Source organism: Protopterus annectens, chromosome 4.part1 (assembly GCF_019279795.1).
Source record: "Protopterus annectens isolate FY-2018-M chromosome 4.part1, PAN1.0, whole genome shotgun sequence".
NCBI classification, from domain to species: domain Eukaryota; kingdom Metazoa; phylum Chordata; order Ceratodontiformes; family Protopteridae; genus Protopterus; species Protopterus annectens.
This window is the reverse complement of record NC_056734.1, coordinates 351,504,905-351,526,296: the sequence shown is the minus strand read 5'-3', so window position 1 is coordinate 351,526,296 and position 21,392 is coordinate 351,504,905.

The window sequence follows — 21,392 nt, the reverse complement described above, 5'->3', positions numbered from 1 at the left end:
AGGCTGACAGTGAGGCACCACTGTCAGAGGATGCCAGACTTCCTGTGGAAGGAGAGCTGGGAATGGTTACAAGGAGAGACTTGAGACAGGCTCAGCTCTCAGACCCTACATTGCAAGGCCTGAGGCAGGTAGCTAGGGAGGCACCTGATTCTCAAGGGAAGGGGGAATCTGTATACGGGAACAAAGGGTCACTGTACAGAAAGTGGACCCCTGAGGGAGGGCTAGAAGATGAGAGTACAGCAGTTGGTAGTGCCTAGAGTTTACCATCTGGCACTTCTAGCCATGGCCCATGATATTCCCTTTGCACGTCATATGGCCATAAAATGTACAAAGAGGTGTATTATGCAAAATTTCTATTGGCCTGGAATTTCCAGTGATGGAACAGGGTACTGCAGAACCTGTAAGCAGTGCCAAAAGGTAGGCAAGGCAGGAGACAAGGTGAGAACTCCTTTGATGCCTTTGCTTTGATTGAGGAGCCATTTCAGAGGGTAACAATGGATATTGTGGGTCCTCTGAGTACCCCAAGTTCCACAGGGAAAATGTATATCCTAGTGATTGTAGATTATGCTACACAATACCCTGAGGCAGTGGCTTTGTCCTCCATTGAGGCATTGAAGGTGGCAAATGCTTTGCTAGAGATTTTCAGCAGGGTAGGTTTCCCAAAGGAAATACTGTCTGACAGAGGTGCCAATTTTATGTCAGACCTGCTGGCTTGTCTATGGAAGTCCTGTGGGGTGAAGCACATGAAAACCACCCCCTACCATCCCCAGACTAATGGTCTTGTTGAGAGGTTAAACTCTACAATCAAGCCCATGCTATGGGCATTTGCAGATCAGTTTAAGAGGGAGTGGGACAAATATTTGCCCCATCTGTTGTTTGCTTACAGAAAGGTTCCCCAGGAATCCACAGGTTTTTTACTCTTTGAGTTGCTGTATGGGCATAGGGTGAGAGGACCTCTAGATTTAATTTGAGATGAGTGGGAAGGTGAGTGTGAGTGTCGCAAGGAGTCTGTTGTGGCAAATGTCCTTAACCTCAGGACAAGGCTCAGGGAACTCATAGGCCTGGCCCAGGAGAACCTGGCAGAAGCCCAACAACAGAAAAAGGTGTGGTATGACAGGAATGCTCGAGCGGGCAGCAGGTGATGGTTCTCATTCCTGTCAGACACAACAAGTTGCAGACAGCTTAAAAGGGACCCTACAAGGTGGTAAGAAATGTAAGTGAGGTTAACTACATGGTGGAAGTGCTAGGCAGATGGCAGAGGCACAAAATGTAACATGTTAACATGACGAAACCTTATCATGATAGGGAGGCCCTTGTGCTGAGCATTTGCAGTGGATTGCAGGAGGAGTCTGAGGGAGATATGGGGACTGATCTCCTCAGTGTGGCTCGGGCTGACACCTCGGTGGAAGGGGTAGTAATGCCCCAGCAGCTATCTCCTACCCATGTTCAAGAAATCTGAGCAGTGTTGCAGGCATTTGGGGGCATGTTCACCGGGAAACCAGGAAGCACCTACCTGGTGCAGCATGAGGTGGATACAGGACCCCAAAGGCCTATCAGGCAGGCCCTTTATAGGGTGCCTGAGAGAGTCAAATAGATTCTGAAGGAAGAGGTACAGGAGATGTTGGAACTAGGGGTGATTCAAGAGTCCAACAGTCCCTGGGCCTCATCAGTGGTGCTGATGCCAAAGAAGGATGGCAGCACCAGGTTCTGTGTGAATTACAGGAAACTAAATAGTCACACAGAGTCAGATGCTTAACCCATGCCTAGGACAGATGAGGCCCTAGAGCAGCTGGGTGAGGCTAAGTATCTTACAACCATTGATCTTACCAAGGGTTACTGGCAGGTGTCCTTGACTCCCAGTGCTAGAGAGAAGTCAGCCTTTGTGACTCCTTTTGGCTTGTATGAGTTCACAAAGATGCCCTTTGGGATGAAGAATGCCCCAGCGACTTTCCAGAGGCTGGTAGATCATATCTTAGCATGAGGGTTTGCATTTGCTTACATGGATGATATTGCTATCTACAGCCATTCCTGGCAAGAGCGCCTTCAGCATGTCAGGGAGGTGCTGGGCAGACTACAGAGGGTAGGGTTGACCATTAAGCTGAGCAAATGTCAGGTGGGTATGGCAGAGGTCTCCTACTTAGGACATAGAGTGGAGAGTGGTAAGATAAGGCCAGAACCTGCCAAAGTGGAAGCTATTCAGGCATGGCCTGCACCTGTTACCAAAAAGCAGGTGAGGGCATTCCTAGGGACAGCAGGGTACTACAGAAAGTTTGTTCCCAATTATAGTACCATAGCAGCTCCCCGCATAGACCTGACAAGGAAGAACAGGCCAGATAAGGTAGTGTGGACCACAGCATGTGAGCAGGCATTTCAGAAGCTTAAGGAAGCTTTGGGAGGACCCCCTGTGCTAGCCAGTCCAGACTACACAAAGACTTTGTTGTGCAGGTGGATGCTTCAGACTATAGGGTGGGGGCTGTACTTAGCCAGATTTCTACAGAAAGAGAAGAGCACCCAGTGGTTTATCTCAGTTGTAGGCTCCAACCCAGGGAGGAATGCTATGCAGCAGTAGAAAAGGAATGTCTAGCCATAATGTGGGCACTAAAAAAATTTCAGCCTTATCTGTATGGAAGAAAAGTCACTGTGATGACGGATCACAACCCTCTAACATGGTTAAACAGAGCCAGTCAGCAAAATGCCAAGTTGCTAAGATGGAGTCTGGGGTTGCAAGCATATGATATGTCAGTGCAGCACTGCAGTGGGAGTAGCAATACCATTGCGGATGGGCTCTCAAGACAGGGAATGGAGTGAGGTGCACTCAGATAGACCTGACACTCTCAAGTGATGTTTTTCAAGGGGCACTTGAAAAACTTGCTTGAGTTTCCTGGGGGGGGGGTGACAACTGGGGAGAGATGGGCGAAGGCTGCCAGCCTAGTCAAATAGAATTTAATATATAATTCTATCAACTGTATAAATGAATGTAAAATACAGGCTTGTGTTTTTAAATGTAAGAAAACACTGTGAAATGTGGAACTGCAAAATATGTGACAACATTGCACTCTACTGGCCCAATGAAGCATGTTGCATCCTTTCATGTTAGAATTCGGCCTGAGGGCAGCTGGGTGAATATTTTATGCCCATTGTTTTAAGGCTAAAGTTTATGACCAGAATTTAAATGTGGAAGGTGCTTTTATTGCTTTAGTTTCTGTTAGCATATACATGTGAAAGGTCTTGTATCGTTGTTAGTTTCTGAGGAGGTGTTAGATTGCTAAATAGTGCAATTTGTGGCCTCAGAACTTAAACCAGGTGTTAAGATGATGCAATATGAATAGTGGGAAAACCTAAGTGTCAAAAATGATGTAATTTTGGGAGGGCCTTAGATACATGTTTGTTAGTAATGTTTAAATACTATTTCTCACAAGAGACCTGAAGCATTTTGATCTGGACATCTAACTTATCAGCACTCTGCTTATGCTCACATGTAAGTCTTTAGCACTGTGATATCTTGTAGGAATAGTTAAAGCTAGTAAAGATTAATTAGGTATTTTTCCTTTAAACCAGACCTGTCCTACTGAATTATTTTAAGTTTCTGTATGATCTGTGAACTCTTAGATATCTATGTGGTATAGTAGATTTGTCTTGTGTTTTAATTATTTATTATTAAATATTTTTAAAACCTTCTACCTGTTGCTGGTTTGTGTAGAGATGAAGTATGCTTTAGAGTACATTATATATTTATAGAGTTTACTGTCTAAGCCCTTCCAATAAGCCTTAGAATGTATAGTCACATTACCATTGGATATTAATATTGCACAGTAATAATGGGACACCCTTTTAAGGGCCTTTTAGTAGCTGATATTATTAATTGGGTGGTGGCAATAATTACTGCTGTATAGTCTGGGTAAAGGGGCACAGCTGGAGAATCTGTGTCAGCCTTTCCCAGGAGTGTCTGTGAAGCTGTATAAATACTTATCTCAAAATGTGTGTGTGTGTGTGTTGTGTCAGCTACTTGGGCAGGGACATGAAGCGCTGGTTGGACAGAGAGGGTACTGGAGGCTGTAGCTTGCCCAGTTAGGCTGAGACCTGGACCCTATAGCTGTACAAGTGGGGAGTCTTATTGGGGACCTGGTGAGCAAGGGAGCAGCCAGCCCCAGACTGACTGTGATCTCTGTGTGCACTTAAGAGAAATTGTACCTTACTGTGTGTATTAGTTATCCTTTCAACTCTTCTAGGAGACAACCTCTCTGGTGCTAGTGGTGAGGATTGAGGCTCCTTGACTGCTGGGTTATTGCACGGTCGTCACAACCTTGTTCAGTGTTTCTCCCAGCAAAGTCATTTAGAAGTTCAGCGTAGAAAAGCTGTGCTTCCATTTCCTATAATAGGGCATCATACTGTACAAACTGACCCTCATATGCCTCTTGAGCTTCTACTGAGTCCGAAAAATCCACCTGAGCTTGAATTTGTGACATTTCTGGCACTCATTTTGGTACGTATCACTGTATATATATATATATATATATATATATATATATATATATATATATATATATATATTTATTTATTTATTTATTTCAGTTTGATTACTGGGGAAGTCCACTGGGCCAGAACGTGCCCATTTTCAGTGGAGGCCCAGGGAGAAAAGCTCCACACGCAAATACAATACAATTCAATACTGGTTAGAAACTGTTAAAGATAAAAATACAAGTATAAAATCATATAGTTGGAAAATGCATTGCATAAATTTTACATTTAAAAATACTTAGTAAACAGATAATAGCAAGACAGGTTACAGGTATTTCCATTCTGCACAGTATGATCAACTGAGAAGTGGAAGGATTTAAGGTTTCAGTTGTTATTTTACATTAGAAGGTGGGCAGTTGGCATGCATATGTTATAGTTAAAAAGGTAAATAAAGAAAGCAGTTGTGCTGACAATAGAGATACTGTAATATTTACAATATTTACATACTTGGAGTTATATGAGTGAAGTTGTTTATGAGCGAAGTAGCTTACTCAGAGGTTATCAGAAAGAGACTATTTTCCGAGTGGACATAATAGTTTGAGGGTAGAGAGGAGCAAGGAGAGTGGATAGTAATAGGGGAATTTTGCCAGGATTTAGGTAGGGTATAAGCAGGAACATTTCCGTTTGGATGACAGGTATGAGAAGAGTTGGGTCTTGAAGGTTTCAGAGTTAGGTGTGGTCCTAAGTGAAGGAGGGAGAGAGTTCCATTTCTTGGCTAGAGAGAAAGAGAGAAGAAGCTGGCCAGCAGGATGTTTGGGTTTGTGGATAGAGATTAAATTTTGGTGTTCTGATCTCAGAGGTCTGTTAGGGATGTATGGGGGAAGGGAGTTTGTTAAGGCTGGGCATTTATCAGGGTAGAATATTAATTTGTGAGCGGTGGTAAGTTGAAGATAGTCTAGGTGGTTAGATAGTTCTAGCCAATTGAGTGATTGTAGGGTAAGGCAATGGTGAGTAGAGGTTTTGGATTTAGTTGCAAATTTGGAGATCTTGTTATAGCAAGTTTCAAGTTTAGAGATGTTGGAGGAAGACAGATTTGTTAGGAGAGGAGCTCCATAAAGTAGGGAAGGTAGAAGGTAGGAAGTTGCCAAGGTATGCCTAGAGGAGTTGGAGAGAAAGAGGTTATTCCTGTAGAGCATGCCCAACTTTTGGTGGGTTTTCTTGATATTTTGTACTGCTTCACTAATAAACTATACCCCCAAGTATATGGCCCCCTGACTTATATCCAGTCTATGTCTACCCTGTACAGGTAGTCTCTAGCGACCTGTGTATACATACATACAAATAATTCAAGTTCAGGCATTAATGCCCTTCTAGCTTGCCAATGTACCAAACAGTTTGTTCCCATAATAAGTGTCCAGGCTGTTCTTAAAATATCTAAAGTAGTACTTGCTTTAATGTAATTTGGTAGTCTGTTCCATGCATCACTTGCTGTCTCAGAGAACCAATTAGTACACTTATCCTTCCTATAGAATCTTCCACAAAGGTTGTCTGATGATTCTCTAGCACTTTTTGATAACCCAAACATTCCTAGAGGCAGTTGTCTCTAAATGTCCTATACACCTGAATAAGATCTCCTCTTAGAAATCTATAAGAGACACTGTACAAGTTCAGATATTTTAGTCTTCATAATAAGTTAAATTTTCACATCCATGGATGTTCTTGGTATATTTCTGCTGTACTATTTCCAGTTTATTCATGCTTGTTTCCTTATAAGTTTTCCATATTGTTATTCCATACTCGAGTTTCAGTCTAATGTAACTGACAAATAATGACTTAATTTCTGATTTCCTAGACTTTATACATTTTTTCATGCATCCTATAGTTCTATAACTGTCATTAACCAATTGGTTGACATGATTAGAAAAATTCAAAGCTGCATCTACCCATATACCCAGGTACTTAAATGAATCTACAGTTTCAATCACTGTGTGCTGTATTAAATATTCACCTTTCAATTTATGTCTCCCAAAGCTCATATGCTTAGTTTTTGATGTATTTATCAGCATATTTTTCTTCTGTGCCCAAATGGTCAATTTAGTCAAGTTCTTTTGCAGACATGCCTTATCTGTAACACATATAATCAATTTACCTAATTTCAGGTTATCTGCATATAGACTGTAGAACACCTCAGATGAAAAATTAGGTCTAAAAGATACAATCTAAACAAGTAAGGGCCTAGGACAGAGCCCAGTGGGACACCCTGACTGTAACCAAGAATTTCACCTGTCCAATTGCTGTATGATACTTGCCATGTCCTACTTGTAAGCCATGCAGTTATCCATCTTATCAAAAGTACATTGATATCTAGTGTTCTAATATATTGATCAGTGCCTTGTGTATGACCCTGTCAAACTCTGAAGTTAAATCTATATAAATTACACCACAGCATAATTTTTCATTCATAGCTGTTATTATATTGTTAGAGAACATCATGTTACAGGGGGTAATAGATCTCTTTTCAACATATGCATGCTGATATATGGTTTCAACTCCCAACCTATCCAATTCTGACAATAACTTATCCAGTATTACCTTCTCCATTATTTTTCCACAACATGAAAGTAGATTTCAGGGTCTTTATGACTCTGGGTTTGTCCTACTCCCCTTTCCCTTAAATACAGGTTTAATAAGTGTATGTCTCCAATCTTGAGGAATCTACCTTATTTATATGACCTAGTAAATACTAAATATAATGGTTCTGAAAATTCTTGATGAAGTGTTCCGTCTCCTCCCTTGCTTTGTTTAGATCCAGTTTGCGGAGTTCTTTTTCAATAAATCTAATTTGATCTCATTTTCTGCAGTTTCCTGGATGTGACTAGGACAATTTATCACCCCCTGTGTGGAGCCAAACTGTTTTGCTTATGATTTTGTAAATATATCTATAATCTGTTGTGTCTGAGAATAAATTTTAGAATTTACACAGTTTATTAATTTTGTATGCCTTTACTCCTTCCACATCTTTGTATCTATAAAAGGGTTTCCTATTATGGTCAATCTTTGTATACATTTTCTTTAATTTTTTTTTCTTGATCTTGTCTCGTTACTATGCTTAATTTATTTGCCCAGCTTGTTTATGTCAGTTTTCAAAATTGTAGTTCAACCTGTCTTCAATTTATATATTTTTTTTCTCTCACCTTAATCGGGTATCTTGCTCTTATGGAAATATAATCCCTGACTTTATATGCCTAGATCCTGATGTTAAACATTTTTATTTTTTATTTTTGCACTCAGTTAATTTCTTATAGTTCATAGGTGTTTACTAGGCTAATAACTACAAGGGCCTTTTTAAGCCTAGCCATGCATCCCAAATCTCTGACAAGTTCTGATACCCTTGATAAGTGTAAGTATGGGCCTGGGAGATGAACAATTTACAGGTTACCTGTGTCCATTAGAGACATAGGTGCCAAACCAGGGATGAATTTCTGGTTTCCCATACAATTGTCCAAGTTGCACTTGAATTGGGTTAGGGAGGAACGCTGCTTCATATGGATGGGGAGCCTGTTCCATAGACAAGGTAGTCTCTGGGATACATACCTATCTCTCCAGCAGGTCCTGTTTATATCACAGGCAATGTTTAAGTCTTTAGAATGGATAATTCTAGTGCTGTTTGTTTTGTGGATATGCAGGAGGTCCATCAGAGTGGGGTCTGACAATGCCCTGTATGTCAGGCATAGATCTCACCTCAAAAGCCTGTAGGAAACAGAATACACGGATAGGACCTTGAGGTGGTCTGCACAGGATATTTTACTTATGCCCAGTATTTTTTTAATGAGGAATCTCTGTGGATGTTCTAATTGTTGGATATGGCTGGTTAGGTACATACCAAAGGGGGCATTTTACTCAATGATAGGTCTGATGAATGCCGAATACAGTGGAACAATGACTTCCTTGGAGGTAGATGCCATACCTTTGTTTATTTTATTTATTTATTTATTTACATTTGTTTACCGGGAAATTCCAACTGAACACAGGTCCTTTTTCAGAGGCGGCCCGGGGAGAAAAGCTCCACACAAAGACATGGTAGGTGGAAAAACAATAACAATAAAGGTATGTATACAGTAGAAGTGATCATGACATGGAGTAATACAGGAGCAAAATCGGTACAATTGAGTAGTAAGTACTAATTACAAACATTGAGAAATAGGAAGTAAAATGCAGTGCTACAAATTTTCTAGACATTGACTAGTATGATAGTTACCAGGGATGGATGACTCCCCAAAGGATACTATTATGCATTTCTTGGCATTTAGTTTTAGTTCATAGCTCTAACACCAGTTGTTTGTCTGTGCCAGCCCCTGCTGGAGAACATTTGTGTCAGTGTGAGATTCAATGACAGTTCCTAATTTGCAATCATCTGCAAATTTAGTCGGCCAGAGACCACTGACGTTGGCCTTGACTTCTGACAAGTAAATGCCAAAAAGGAGTGGTCCAAGGACTGATCCCTGAGGGACTCCACTTGTGACTGGCCTCTTTGTAGAGGTGGACTCCCTATTTCTAACTTCCTGGGTCCTTTCTCTGAGCCAGTTGACTATCCACTGTGTGACATACGGCTTTGTACCTAACCTCTTAAGTTTGCCAACAATGCCTGACTGGGGTATTGTGCCATATGCCTTGGCCAGGTCAAGGTAGGCAGTGTGAATGATTTTGCCCTCATCCATTGCTTTGGTGACCTTCTCAAAGAAGTCCACCAGGCTGAGTAGGCATGATCTGCCTTTGACGCAACCAAACTGGGTTGGGTCCAGTGTCTGGAGGTTTGCTATATCTTTATTGATCATCTCCATGATCATTTATTCCATGGCTTTACATATAAGACTAGTGAGACTTATGGGTCTGTATTTCCTGGGGTCTGTAGATGGCCCACCTTTGTGCAGAGGGATGACTGTTGCCTTTCTCCATTCATGAGGCACAAAGCCTGTTTGGAGGCTACAGTTAAATAGTAATTCCTGAGGCTCTGATAGGTCATGTTTCATGCTATTTAGAAGGCTTCCTGGGATATTGTCTGGGACAATTGATGCAGTGTTCTTGATCTTAGGCAAAGCATTAATGACCTATTCCCTAGTGATAGTAGGGGAGTTACATTCAATGATATTTCCTGAGGGAAGGTTGGGGGGGGGTAAAGTTGGAGCTGAATTTATCAACCAGAAGGTTTGCTATATCTTCTGGATCAGTATAGGTGGCTCCATTTACAATGAGCTCTGCACACAACTGTGTATTGCCTTTGAGGCTGTGGACATAGCTAAAGAATGCTTTGTGGTTGACCTTGGCCTGAGAGGCCAAACTTACCTCAAATTTGGCTTTGGTTATTTGTCCTCTGAGTTGTTTAGTTTGATGAGAGTGCTTTTATCCTAATGGGTGCTGGACCTCCTAATTTTTGCCATGATTTTGTTCCTCCTGTTATACAACCTATTGATTTTGTGATTCCACAAGGGTGGCTTTTTTTTTGAGTTAGTTCTGTATTTCTTCCTGGTGGGTACAGCTGTCGCTATGCAACTATTAACATGCTTGTACAGGATTTCTGCAAACAGTTCTGCATAGGCAACAGTGTTCTTAGGGTTTATGGGGGCTTGAAATTTTGCCAGGTTCTCACTTAATAGCAGGAAGTTAGCTTAGAATAGTTCTTGAATATTCCAGGTTTAGCTGGGGTCAAGGTTTTATTTTTACTTCAAAGGAGACCATTTTGTGGTCTGACCTTACCAGGGAAGGCACAACAATAGGGGGTGTGCAGCACTCTCCCATATTAGTGAGGATCAGATCCAGTATGGTTGCACCCCTGGTTGCTGTATTGACTATCTAGCCCAGGGAGTTTGTGTTTACAAAATCCAGGAATCTCTGTGCATGTACATTTGGTGTCATATAGGATTCCCAGTTAATAGTGGGGTAATTATAGTCAGCCACGAATATGGTATTTGGGTTGGATGGTTAGTGTTTCTAATAAGTTTAAATATATGGTATCGGTTTCCTGGGTCATAGAGGGGTACCTACAGCTTGCAAGGAAGTGGTATTGGATTTTGCCTATGGTGGTTTGAACATGGAGCAACTCAAGTGCTTTGTCCTGTTTGACCAGCCTTGAAGTACATTTATTTTTTATGTAAATAGAGACACCTCCACCTTTAGTCCCTGCCTGTGAAGTAGCTGACCTAAATGTTTGGAAGACATTATAACCTTGCGCTGTTGGTGTGGTCTCAGTGGCTTTAAACCATGTCTCGTTGACTGCACAGATGTCAGCATTCTCTAGGGTAAAGAGAGCTTCTAGGGAGTGATTTTTTTGTTTAGACTCTTACCATTGAGCAGTAATACCTTTAGATTTTCTTGGTTTTCATTTGCTATGTGGGAAGTACTTTCAGTTTAGCATTGCCTAAAAAAGGCACTATGGGGGAAGACAATGTTTTAACTAATATTCAAAAGCCTAGAGGAGAGAAGTGCAGACAATCCCTGGTAAAGCAACATGGTCTGTTGACCATCTCCTTCCATGCTGACAAATATTGCACCCCCTTAAAATGACACCATAAATGAAGCCAATTATTAAAGTCAATCATCTTTTGTTTGTATTGTGACATCATACTATTTGAAAGTAAAATGCTGCTCAGTGCTAGGCTCATACCAGCCTGAGACACATATTCTGAGAGCTCCAGGATGTCTCTTTTCATATAGTCTAGGGAGGTACGTGTCAGGTAATTTACTCCCACATGGACTATGACTGAATCATATTGGTAATTGTGGTCCAGTGACCTGAGTGCATGCATAATGTGGTGGATTCTAGCCCCTGATAAGCAAATGACCGTGACTTTCTCCTTACTCAGCCTGGTGATAGGAACATCAGTGTGTCTCATGATGGAGTCTCTGATGACTACAATGTTAGATTGTGTGGTAGCTTGCCTTATGGACTTAGAGGTAGAGGCTCCATGATATGTAGCTCTATGTGTTGATGTGGGTGTTGTTTTGAAAGAGTACATTTGAGGCTGCTAAGGGTATTTGTTATGTGTACTTCAACTAGGAGGTCTTTGTGGTTTAGGAAGGTTACATTTAAGTAACTCAGCATATGCGGGTCGATATGTCTGCTTTGAATTGTGTGTGATGGATGTAGCATGTGTTCTACTGACAACCTTATTGACATTAGGAGTACTTTTATGTGAGAGCTTTGCCTCCAGTGACATTGTGTAAAAACATCTCTCACATACCATATCAGTTTGTTTGAGAATTAAGTGGTTGTCAGTAAACATGAGGCAATTTCTACATTGCCTCAGGATTCCCATATCCACCAAGCTGGTAACAGATACAGTAGGAAAGTTCATATTCATGGCAACATACCCTTTTTTATTGATTAGACAGCTGGAGTAAGAATATCAATCACTGTCAGGAGTATCTGGTTTGCAACTATGGGGACAGTGCTTGTCACTGCAAAATAGTTGTCCTATGTACAACTAGGTATTGGAGAAATTTCAGTTGTGCTTTTACAAGAAAAATGTCACTCAAGGTGTCTGAGTCTGTACAGAGCACTGCCAAACACTTGAGGGGAAACTAATACATGGACCCTGAAAATTTAAGGGTGAAGTATTTAGGCAGATATTCTGAAGTTAGAAACAAATCAAGCAGTACTTACTCAAAACAAAGAATTAGTAGCTTGTCAAAAATGATGAAAAGGGAGGAGTCAAATGAATGGTTACTGCCTGGCTACTACTAATGCCAGTCTCACCAAAGCTTCACTCTGTTGGGATACAATGCTCCTTTGCTTCTTCTCTCACCAGAAGCAAAATATTAGCACCAATCCCAAGATGAGAAGCAGGCCACAGCCAGTTTGATGATCCACAGTCTTGTCCCAGATGATGCAAGGGTCTGTAGGCCTGTAGCCTTTTCCTGGTAGAGGGATTGAGTAGCAACCAGACCAGTCAGGAACATTATGTACAGACACTCACTGTCCAACCAGAAACAGTCAGGAATTGGTGCACTCTGCTTCTTCTCTCATCAGGACCAGAATATAAGCACAGATTCCAAGCTGTCACCTATAAAGCAGTTACTTGGCTTACTCTTTCAAAACTTGCCACATTCCATCTGCAGTTTTTCCACTGAACACCTCACTCCAGTTAGTTTTACATAGTAACTGTTCTGCTTCCATATAGTCTTCAATTAATCTTCTGTGCAGTGGCTTAGATTTTAGTTTGGCAGAATTTTCTAGCAACAAATTAACCTTTATAACCCCATGATCACTGCACATCAGTGGTGGTAAAACTTTATGTAATAATAATTTCTTTAGGAACACAAAATGTCTATTATATCATGAGCCCCTATTAATATTCCAAAACGTGCACGCTGATTGGTCAGCGTGCACATAGTAAATCGACTTATACTAAAGGGAAAAGGTCCAGTCGCCCGGACTTTTTCCATTAGTACAAGTCTTTTTTAAAACACTGTCTTGCTATGTTAAAGGAGTTTAACATAGCGAGACAGGTTTAAAAAAAGCAATGTAGATCTCCATTGCTTTTTTTAAAGCTGTCTCGCTATGTTAAACTCCTTTAACATAGCGAGACAGTGTGTAAAAAGCAGCGGAGATCTTGCTTTCTCCATTGCTTTTTTTTTAAAACCTGTCTCGCTATTTTAAATGGGTTTAACATAGCGAGACAGCTTTAAAATAAGCAATGGAGATCTCCGTTGCTTATTTTAAAGCTGTCTCGCTATGTTAAACCCATTTAGCATAGTGAAACAGTTTGTAAAAAGCAACGGAAATCTTGCTTTCTCCGTTGCTTTTTTCAAAATTGTCTCGTTATGTTAAATGGGTTTAACATAGCGAGACAGCTTTAAAATAAGCAACGGAGATTCTCCGTTGCTTTTTTTAAAGCTGTCTCGCTATGTTAAACCCATTTAACATAGTGAAACAGTAAAAAGCAACGGAGATCTTGCTTTCTCCATTGCTTTTGCCCACAGCTCTGATGTACTGCGTAGGCATACGCATGCACAGTACATCGGAACTGCCGCAGAATACCAGACAGCTGCAGAAGGGCAGCAAGGAGGCATTATGCAATGCCATTATTTAAGAAAAATAATTGTGTTTTTTTTAAATAATGTCATTGTATAATAGCAATAACCCACGCCTGGGAGTGGGTAATGCTGGATTTACCCACGGTTGGCTTTGTTTGGCCACTCGGGCTTCATCCTCGTGACCAAACCATGCCAACCGTGGGTAAATCCAGCATTACCCACACCCAGGCATGGGTTATTGCTATAGTATGTTCTGCTCCCTGGTCCTTTTTTTTTTTTACAATTTGAAGCAGTTGTTTTTTCCTGAGCATACATTGTGAATAATTTCCTTACTAATGTTGTTGAATGAATATTATTCCAACCTATTTCTGGTAAATTTAAGTCCCCAGCTAATATTATTCTTCCCTCCTGTGTTTCATGCAAGAAATGTATGAATTCCACTAAGTCATCAGTACTTGACTTTGGTAGTCTATACTCTTCAACAATTGTTATATGTCCCAGAGTTGACTTTATTGTCACAGGCACACAATGTACAGTATTGGTGTTATCACTGAACATGTAATAATCACAGATGTCATAACTATCTTTAATCCCTATCATAACACCTCCACCTGATTTTTTGCTAGAATGTCTGTTACACTAAAAACAAATATACCTGTTGAGCAATGGCTTCCTTTATGGAAAGGGCATTTGCATCATAATAAAGGATAGACCTTTATTATCTAATGTCTACATCCCCGAAAGCTTGAGAGAAACTACAAAATGATCAGACATAAATAGATTGAGGATGCCCAGCTCTTCTACTCCTGGGAAAAGTTGGACTGACATGAAATAATCCACCTGATCCTGAAATCCAAAAAACTGCTTACATACGAATACACTGTTTTTTAACAGGGTACATTTTATGCCAGGGGTTAAGTGTACCAAGCGGAAAACACAAACTCTTCCGAATCCTCCTGTTTCTTGGCCTTGCAAGTCCTCCTAGGTCAGGAACAGCAATTCCTTCTGAAATCTGGCACACAGTTCCATTTACCTCCTGCAATAAATAAGTGGTGGTGAAAGTTATTGCAACACACTAACTAGAAAGAAGAAAGGACCGTCATACCTGTTAGACCCATATTCACTGCAGATGAGACACCTGGTTCCATTTAACCAACTCAAGAGTATCACAAAACTGTCAAAAAAATCAGAGACAAGATCCTCCTACATCCACTGGTACCTACTGAAAAGTAGAATGGCTACTCCTACACTAATCAGTGTCTGTCAAATGCCCCACAATATTAATTATTAGCCTGTTTGCCATGATTAGCATACTACCCATGATATGAGTCTCCAGTAAGAAACATGCATGCAGAGATAGAGTGGTAAAATGCAGAGTAGCTTTGGCTCTGTATTTCATAATGACATTCGACATTACAGAAAACAAAAACATGCCTTAGAAAATAATGCATATACCAGCAGTAGTTTACACTGACTCATTTTCTCCCAAAATGCAGGAAAAGACAAATTGCCAGTTATACTGCTATCACTACCAGTTTGCCCCCAGCTAGGCCATATTAGGAGTCATGTGTCAGTCTAGTGGGAGGCTAGTTGCATATATAAGACTTCCTCGAGGCTTAAGCATCTTTTACCATAGAGTTGTATAAGTGGGGAATGGATGCACTGTGGAATTGACTCCCATTTTTGTCCAGGACTGACCCTGTTATCCAGTCTTTTACAAATGCATTGATTAAATTGGATGCTTGGTCCCTCTTCAGACAGGAGAGTTACCATCATGAGTATGATCAACAAAATCTCAGTTATGTGAGACCACTTTTTATCCAGTGTCCTAACTAGGGATTGAGGCATGATATTTATTTTACATTTGTTTACTGGGAAAGTCCGAATGAGAAAGAGTCCATTTTCAGAAAAGGCCTAGGGAGAAACCCTAAAGATACATGTCTTAGAATGTGGAGGAAACCCACGTGAACACAGGGAGGACATGCACAGGAGGCAATCCAGCCGAGAATCAAAATGGAGAACCTCTTGCTGAGAGGTGACAACGCTAACCGCTGTATCACTGCACCACTGTGGACAGCACTACTAAACTGACATTGGCCAGATTTGTCTTATTTCTTTATTTGCTGTTCTGCATATAACAGAAAACAAGACTCATCCTTAAGGTACAAGTAGCTATAGTTGGCCTTTAATTGCTGCTTCCTTTGCTCCCTGAGGTAAGAACTCAGTAATGTAATTACATCTTAAGCTACATTGGGTATGTTCTCTCTTGTCTTTGCTATTACCCTTTAAAGTCCACATGTCAAACAACATGGATTAGGGAAAATTATATCCAAGGGACCAGGGTTAATATGCTGGTCAAGGATCTGATTGACTGAAACAATCTAGTGCTTAACAGACTGTTATATTTCTATCTTTGTGTGGAATGTTATCTTGTTAGATTTTGAGGCAACTGTTAGCAACATCTATAGTTTTTATTTCATTCATTCATTCATTCATTCATTCATTCATTCATTCATTCATCACTTCATTCACTGATTACCACCTTAGCGGACCTGTTCATGTTGTACCCTTTGGTGCCATGACCCAGGCTACAAAGGTTAGGGTAAGCGCAACATATACCAAGACAGTTTAGCCAATTAACACACATGTTCTAAGGAGGGGGTACTTGAATACGAAGAAAAAAGAAAGGCAGGAGGAGACCATGTAAAGTCCCAAGTGACAACAACCAAAAGTCAGTCTTGAACTGTAGACCACGAAAGGCAGAAACATCTTACCACTAAACTACTGTGATTGCATTGCTTTGTTACTGAAAGAGTAGTAATATGTTAAAGATGGAGATGCATAAGACAAGAGTGAAGGAAGCAAGTTTAAAGCTTTTCAGATCCAGACTGCTCAATTTCATATTTTTGAAGAGTTCAGGTAATTGTGTACATTGGGTCCACTGCCAAGTTTAAGAATTCAAGATCTAGAGATAGTTGCTGAAGCAAGGAGTAGGCAAGCATAAAGCTTAATACTTTTCTGGTTTCTGACCTAATAGTGAAATACAGTTTTCAAATTTCTGCATGGGAGAAAACACAAAATGTCTGCAGCAGAATTTGAAAATGACGTTTGTGTGTGTGTGTGTGTGTGTGTGTGTGTGTGTGTGTGTGTGTGTGTGTGTGTGTGTGTGTGTGTGTGTGTGTGTGTGTGTTTTAGGAGGGATTAAGACTTCCTATAACCCTTAGGCTACATGATTCAGCCTTTGCAACCTTATAGTGTCAGTACATCCGAGGAGAATTTTCTCTATAGTGACCACTAAACAAAGTATATTTCCATACTCAGCCATTTGAAGTATTTTCTGTCAAAATGGTAGGATATTACCCACTTTTCTGCTACTAACTAAAATATAATTTAATTAACATGACTTGGAGAAGTTACGGAGCAGCTGAGTAATAAGTGACTTATTATTTCTTAATTGACTACAGCTCACAAGGCTTTTATGCATCTTTAAATTAATAGAGGAAGCATTTTGCCTTGAGCCGATAAGAAGTGCAGTGTATTACTATAAAACGGGTCCTGCTACAGATGGTCACATGCTAGTAGCTTCCAGCATACTTGAATGCTGTCTCCTGCTCAAACGAATAAGTGCTTGAACCCCCACTAGCCCGATCTTCCGCTTGTACATACCCTCACCTCATTCAACTGTATACAGCGGTAGAACCCTAGGCTAACCTAAACTCTAATCCTGAAAAGGCCACCCAATCCCAACATAAATCCTGGTTCTCTTACCCTAATTTTCCATATCCCCACAACCTTAAAGTCACCAGTCAGTCTCTAAACTTAAAACTCGAACCCTCCCCAACCTAACCCCCTTACTGCTCCCCAAACCTAAGATCCTCCTCCTCATCCTGTTTCCTCCCCTCACCTGTTTGCCTGAACTCATGTCTGAGTTTGAGTGTGACCCGCCGTATGAGCAAACTATAAAATGCTTGTGTACTTGGCTCTGAGTGTTTTTTGAGCATCTGGGACATGAGTGCCCGCAGTGCTCCCAGAAAACAGTCCTACATTTAAATTTGGGCAATTAAAATAAGGGAAGATTTGACAAAGCAGAAAAAGAATTTTATAATCATATCTAATGACCAGTGCAGACAATTATAAACACTTTCCATCTTCATCCAAGTAGTACAAAACAATACAGAAATTCAGTGATCCATTTGATAAAAAAAAGTTACAACATGACACAGGCAGAATCACTGAAGATGATAATGTGTCTGCTTAAATCTTTATTGTTTCAACAGATTCATTCTCATGCCCACACCATCTCCCCAGCTTACAGGTTAGCACAGGTTGTAACACAATGTCTTCAGTTACTAAATGACAACTGATACTTGCTATTGAAACAGACTTGTCTCTAGAGCACCAGTGTTGCAATACTTGTTCATGAACTGCAGAACATTCATCAATATCCACCAGACTTTTCTGGCTTTCATGCAACCATGTTTAGCATTTTTTTTTAATACTTGGACCTTCTTCCAACCTTTTCCAATGTGCAGTAAAAGATTTTCTGTTTATCAGACAGAAGCACAGACCATGCTTGTACCTGGGGCAGCTGTCCCCCTTTCACCCCCATCTTGGATATACCTATGCCCATTTATGTCTAGAAATGGAGAATAGAGTATATAATTTCTTTTCCAGTATCTGCAAGACATATTTGAAAAATACTAGTGTGTAGAAAAACCTGTCTGCATCTTGGAGGTTCAAGTCACAATGTGAAAAAAAAAAATCTTTCTAGCTTGGGCTTTCATCTATGTCACATAAACCTGACAGTTAGTCTGAAAGTTTGAGTAACTGTAAAGCTAGGGTCGGCCCTGTAAAAGGTATTGCATCACTTTTTTCTTTGGTAGGTGCAAAACAACAGCGCTAGTAGTTCTAGCTTCTCCAGAAATGAAAAAGTCTACTCAAAACTTGAAAAATGTTTCTCTTGCACAGCTCACACCAGCATTTGCTTGTTATGCCTTAACTCTAGTGATCATCATTTTGTACAAAACAGGCAAGATAAGGCAGTTACTTGAAAAATGGCTTCCCAAGTGATGGTCTTGAAAACAAAATAAGGATATGTCTCTGTTTTTTTAACCATATAAATCATTACTGTATTTCTCTACTTGTCATACAACAAATATAGGTTAAGGGAAAATGGAGGCAAGTTGTCTAGAAGTTAAAACTTGCAGGTTTTGTGTAATTTATGTCTCTTTTGACTGACTACTTGATCATATGTGTACATGACCTTAAGGGTATACCTATCAGCACAAATCTTTCCACCCATGTTAATGTCTGACTGCAGAAGAAATGTTTGTTTTCACGCTTCTGGCTAGTGTAACTGACTCTATCTACATCATATACAGTGCTGTACTCTCACACCTGTTGGAAGCAGATGGCTTGCTCTTTGATGGATTTTCTGATATTATTTATTCAAAACAAATAATACTCCCATTATCCACAAAAGCTGTGCAAAAGTCATTTATTTATTTAGTTACTTAACTGTCATTTGATTACTGTGGAAGTCCAACAGGGTAGGTGCCCATTTTCAGTGGAGGCCTTTGCAGAAAAGATCCAAAGTATTACAAAAACATTTAAGAACAATACTTTTACTATATAATAGATAACTCGGAGTAAACCGCTTCTCCAACAAAGCAGTGTAGATAAAAGGATAAAATAACAGAACGGAGAAGCGGAACACAGCAGAGAGCAGCCAAATGTCCTTGTAGTAAAATCTGCAGTGCAGGATACAAATACAGCAGTACTCCAAAACGATTCAAAGCTTTATTAATGAATGAGTGAGCGCTTTCACCTATATCAGGCTTCTTCAGACTCAAGACAGATTGCATTAAACAAATAATGATATATATACCATAAAACTGGCGGGAAAAGCAATCAAGCACTCCAATTAATTCTTACTTAACTATCAATATGTTCAAATACAAAATAACATAAAAAGCACACCGTGCAGAAATATACAAAATGCAAAATCCTCAAAAGCTATTTAAAAAACATCTATTAAAATATATAAAAGTATATAAAAAATGTATATGTACATTTATATTTATATCCTAAGCTAACAACAGAAATGATAATTGATAAAAATAATAATAATAACTGCCCCAGCTTAGCAAAATGTAATGATGTGGTGATATGTGATGTGATAGTGTATAAATAGTGATGTTATGTTTAATATATACATAATGCATCCCAATAGAGCATTCATGTATAAACTGTTATGTGTAGACAGTTATGTATAAACTTTTAGTCTCCTCATTTTTAAAAATGGTTTCACAGATAACTTCATATTCAGTCCAGGGGGATTATCTGATCTGAATCTCATGATCCAGAAATTCTCTCTCCCCTCTGTATGCGTCCTTATATCTCCTCCCCTGCTGCTAACATAAACTGTCCCTAGAATCCTGAAGTTAAATGTATGTAAGGGGCCACACTCAAGTACATGTCTAGCTAAGGCATTGCTATTGTGTTCCAACCTTATACTGTAGAGATGTTCTCTTATACGATCCCTAAAGGTCCTGTTGGTCTTGCCAACATAAAAGGACCGACAGATGGAACAGCAAGCAAGATAAACTATGTGAGTGGACATACAATTCCCATGAGCTTTTAGAAAATATGAATGGTTGGTAACTGGATGTATAAAAATGGGATCAGTGTTAATGTAATTGCAAAAATTGCAGTGTCCACAACTGTGTGTCCCACAGGGTGGTACAGGGGATGATAGAACCATAGATGCCCTGTCACATAGCAATCTTTTAAGATTTTTCTTATTCCTGAATCTGAATGTTGGGGTGTCACCCACAATATTTTTAATATGGGGATCTGCCATAAGTACCTTCCAATGATCTCTAGCCGTAGCTAAACATGTACTTGAGTGTGGCCCCTTACATACATTTAACTTCAGGATTCTAGAGACAGTTTATGTTAGCAGCAGGGGAGGAGATATAAGGACGCATACAGAGGGGAGAGAGAATTTCTGGATCATGAGATTCAGATCAGATAATCCCCCTGGACTGAATATGAAGTTATCTGTGAAACCATTTTTAAAAATGAGGAGACTAAAAGTTTATACATAACTGTCTACACATAACAGTTTATACATGAATGCTCTATTGGGATGCATTATGTATATATTAAACATAACATCACTATTTATACACTATCACATCACATATCACCACATCATTACATTTTGCTAAGCTGGGGCAGTTATTATTATTATTTTTATCAATTATCATTTCTGTTGTTAGCTTAGGATATAAATATAAATGTACATATACATTTTTTATATATACTTTTTATATATTTTTTAATAGATGTTTTTTAAATAGCTTTTGAGGATTTTGCATTTTGTATATTTCTGCACGGTGTGCTTTTTATGTTATTTTGTATTTGAACATATTGATAGTTAAGTAAGAATTAATTGGAGTGCTTGATTGCTTTTCCCGCCAGTTTTATGGTATATATATCATTATTTGTTTAATGCAATCTGTCTTGAGTCTGAAGAAGCCTGATATAGGTGAAAGCGCTCACTCATTCATTAATAAAGCTTTGAATCGTTTTGGAGTACTGCTGTATTTGTATCCTGCACTGCAGATTTTACTACAAGGACATTTGGCTGCTCTCTGCTGTGTTCCGCTTCTCCGTTCTGTTATTTTATCCTTTTATCTACACTGCTTTGTTGGAGAAGCGGTTTACTCCGAGTTATCTATTATCTAGTGATTACTGTGTGTTATTTTCACGTTCTGAGCCATGGCAGAAGGAGCTCTGTTATCATCGACCATAGAATTACCGTACGTTATTAGGAACATGGAAGTTGGATCAGCACATATCGGAACGGCTGCAGCTAATGACAGAATTGTCGCTGC